This window comes from Cynoglossus semilaevis, chromosome W, assembly GCF_000523025.1.
Source record: "Cynoglossus semilaevis isolate Cse_v1.0 chromosome W, Cse_v1.0, whole genome shotgun sequence".
NCBI lineage: Eukaryota > Metazoa > Chordata > Actinopteri > Pleuronectiformes > Cynoglossidae > Cynoglossus > Cynoglossus semilaevis.
In genome coordinates, this window is record NC_024327.1 from 4,262,000 (window position 1) to 4,266,089 (window position 4,090).

Consider the following 4,090-nt stretch of genomic DNA (forward strand, 5'->3'; position numbering starts at 1 on the left):
GATGGCTAAGGCAATTAAGCTATCCAAGCTGTCCGACTCATCTCTGACAGCCAACTCATCCTTCACTGCTTCGCTTAACCCCTTCCGAAAAACCCCCTGAAGTGACTCATCGTTCCAGCCTGACTCTGCTGCCAATGTTCTGAAAGCCACTGAATACTCCGCTACACTGCAGGCACCTTGGCGAAGGAACAGTAGACGCTGACTGGCATCTTTACCTTTAACAGGGTGGTCAAAAACTCTTCATCTCTGCCACAAAACTGGCATAGGCGGAGTTAATCCGTCGAGAGCCATTCCAAACAGCAGCACCCCAAGCTCTAGCCCTCCCAGTTAGCAACCCGACAATGAAAGCAATCTTGGACTTGTCTGTAACGTAGGTCTGTGGCTGTAAATCAAAAACAACAGAGCATTGAAGCAAAAAAGATTGACAAGTCCCCAGATCACCATCATAACATTCAGGTGCTGGGACATAAGGCTCTCTGGGCAGATAAGAAGGCATCACGGGAGGTGGGCCAGGAATGGAAGGACTGGGACTAGTTGGAACTGATAGGAATGGGGCAGCACTAAACTGACTCTCAATTCTAGACATGGTAAATGTCTAGAATTGAGAGTCAGACCTCTCAAAGTCTCCACGACTTCTTGGAGCATGTTGGCCAACGAGGGGTTCAAGGGTCCAATAATGAGATGGAGGAAATGGCTGAGGTAAAGCAGTGGTTGAAGCGGATGGAGGAGGCACAGAGTGTAGGCTGTCCAGAGATGGCTGGTGGAGAGCAGGCAAGCAGGTAGCAGGAGGTGGACCTGAGCACAAGAAGATCAGTGACGAAAGATCATTTCATTAATCAACAGGAATCACAAAGAACAATAGTTGAAGTCAATCGGGACATTAGCTACCACAGTGGCTGAACAAACAATCTGACAAGGAGTGGGAGAAAGGCCAGGGTTTTTATGCAGTCAGAGTGATGAGTTGATTGAAGGCAGGTGCTGAGGAACGGCAGGTGTGCTTCGGTGATTATCCAGGCAGGATCAGGGAAATGTGCCACACTCACCACACAGACAGAGACAAGTGCACAACACAAGAATGGGGAAAACAAAGGGAAACACAGGGAACAACATTCACGACTGTTATCGTGACAGTTTACTCCTGAACAGTGTGCTGGATTAGAAAAGAATGCCTTAGTTGTAGATGTGTGGTGGGGAAACGACAAAACATACCGTTTTCACTAAAATGAAGGACATCTGCAAAAAAAGTAAAATAGGAGTTACTTCCCACTGTGGTCCAGTTACTCCAAAAATAAAAACATAAAAATAAAAATGTGTGAAAAACACTGCTGGGGTTTGCTGGGGTCAAGTCAAGTCAATTGTATTTGTACAAGAAAAAAAAAAACAAAAACAAAAAACACATTTTGCCTAAATGAATTTTGGATAGTAATAAGTTAAATTAGAATTAAAATTCGACCCACAACAGGGAAAATAATTGAGGATTATACATACAGTTAATATTTAATTGAGTTTATATTAACAATACAAAGTTGAGCAGAATGAATTTTACAAATATTATTGAAAATCTAATTAGATCACAGACTGAGCAAGTACTTTGGTAACAGTGGGGAGAAAACAAATGTGAGGATTTTCAAGTTTTTCAAAGATTTTACTGGGAGCCAGTGTAGAGACCTGGGACCTGATGTTCTAAACGTGCATAGATTTCATTGTGCACAGGAATCCAAGTATGTTTCATTTGTAAATCCCAATGTGGCATTGAGCGCACATGAGGAATTGCCAGACCACACCCCACCTACATATGCAAATATCTTTAAAGAGGCCGTGAATCCCATGATTTGCAGGTGAATTCATCATGAGGAAGTGAAAAAAAGTATTATACTGAAGCCGAACTATAGATCCTAGTCAAAGAGGTGGAGAAGTGGCGAGGTGTGTTTTTTGGTGGCTTGTCTACAGGTACAAATATGAAAAGAAAAAAGTGTGTGTGTTGCCGTAAATGCCGTTAGTCGGGGCAGCGCACACACATAAAGGTTAAAAAAGAAATGGTCCAGTAACACTGGCCTTGGTAAACTAAACAGCCTCATTAGCCAATAACCATCATTCTCCAGTACATCCTCACGTTCCCTAAATACACGCTCCCGTCTGATGCGAGATATTCTAATAACACTACCGCTGCAATTGTTAATAACATTTCTTCAACACTTGTGGCATTCTTTCACATCCACCTATATAACTGCACACATGTTTGTGAGTTAATCGTTCATAAGCATGTCTCTGATGTGCACATCACTCTGATGGCTACTTGTTTTGTTTTTTGTTTTTTTTTTACATTATTAGCAGTTTCCCAGCATCAGCACCAAGTGTCACCAAAGGCATCTGAACGTGAGTGTAGAAAAGGGCGTAAGCAACTTTTTTGTGCTTACGCAAATTTGATACATCAGGCCCCAGGACTGGAGTGATACTGTTGTGTGACCCAAATGCAGCACAATGGAGACTCTCTTCAGGTGCAGCAGGTTTATTTACAAAGTGCCAAAACAACAAAAACTCACTTGGTCACAGATACACTGCATAAATTACAAGGCATGGCCTTCTTCAAAACATGAACTTCACCAGAAACATGGACCAGAAAGTCCTAACAAAGTCCTACCGTTTCCTGACGCATATCTAAACAAACCTAACACAGGAAGCAACTGAGCCAATCAACTCCTGAGAAAGGGGGGCACGAGTAACCAATCAGCGGGCTGTTCGGTGAGGTACCGCCCATACTTCCGCCGCAAGCTTCCGCCGTGAGACTCGCTTCGCTGTTGCATTTTACGGCTCCGATCATTTAATCAGTCAGAATTAATACATTTTCCCGCAATCGATGTCATTCGCCAGAAGAGTAAAAGTAAGTACACACGAATGAAAGACGTTTTACATTTGCGTGCTTATTTATTTGATTAGTAGTAAAGAGTGTCTCGTCATTTAATTAAGTATATGACGTGCATATCATATTTTATATCTGAGATTTAATGTCATAGTGCTTTTATAGACATCGTAGATTTTACATTATCGTACTTTTAAGCTATTTGAGATAAGTTTATTTTTGTTATTAATATATATACAGGTAAAGGTATACAGATAAAGTAAGGCTAAACATATTTGCAAACGTCAGTGACAAAGCCTGTATTAATGTAGATGAGTATAAATGTTTATTAAACATATCTTATAAGCACATTTATCTGGATTTTTCTCTGTTAAGTATAAGAATTCTAAATGTATGCTAATAGTTGTCATTTACTCATATGTAGACATATATTATAATTATATTTATATCTGTTTATTTAACATAGATGTGCTGCATATATATATTAACTGTCCTCCTATTTTGATGTCTAAATAGATCATGAAGTCATGACCCAGTCGTGATGCTGTTGGCAGGCAGTACAGTAAAGAGCTTCCTCACAGCTGGTTGGTAGAAACCTCACTTTATCTCAGGATGAAAAATTTTATGATGAATCTAACGTAGTTAAATGTAACAGAATACATTTCCCTTCCTCGTCATCCTCATCATCCTCGGCCCCAGCATTCAACAGGCATCAGGAGTGGAGAATGAAAAAGGCAGCTCTGAAGGATAAGGAGCAAAAGGAAGTGGGGACCAACCAAAAAAGAACCACCAAAAAGACAATTACACCTACACCTGTAAGCTGTACGTAAAAGTAAAAGCAAAGTTACTGGCCATATGCAGCACAGAGGCAAATGGTTCTGTCCAGCACCTGGACAGACTTTGGTTGAATGGAAGTAGTCTCTGTAAGCCTTCATATTTCTATTACTGTATATATGTATATATGCATTTATGTATGTTGGTATTTCTGAATATCTATGTATATATCAATTTTAACACATTTAATTAAAATATGTTTAAATATTGACCATTTCTATGTATCTGTTTTGTTCTTTAAAAAAGAAACAGTAAAATATCCATCCTCTGCCAATTACTTGAAAACATAAAACCAAAACAAATATAGTGGTATAACAATGTCACATCCATCCACTAGGTAGTTAGTTTCAGGTGCAAATTCTATATATTGAATTTTTAATTTGCATGTAATTAACT

General features: G+C 39.7%; 1 long non-coding RNA gene across 1 annotated transcript; it reads left to right on the plus strand.

The window, feature by feature from the left end:
- Positions 1–2,680: 2,680 nt before the first annotated feature.
- LOC103396993 (uncharacterized) lies at positions 2,681–3,869 on the plus strand. Its single transcript, XR_523418.3, has 3 exons — positions 2,681–2,881; positions 3,377–3,444; positions 3,560–3,869. It is a non-coding gene; the product is annotated as an uncharacterized LOC103396993 (long non-coding RNA).
- Positions 3,870–4,090: the final 221 nt, after the last annotated feature.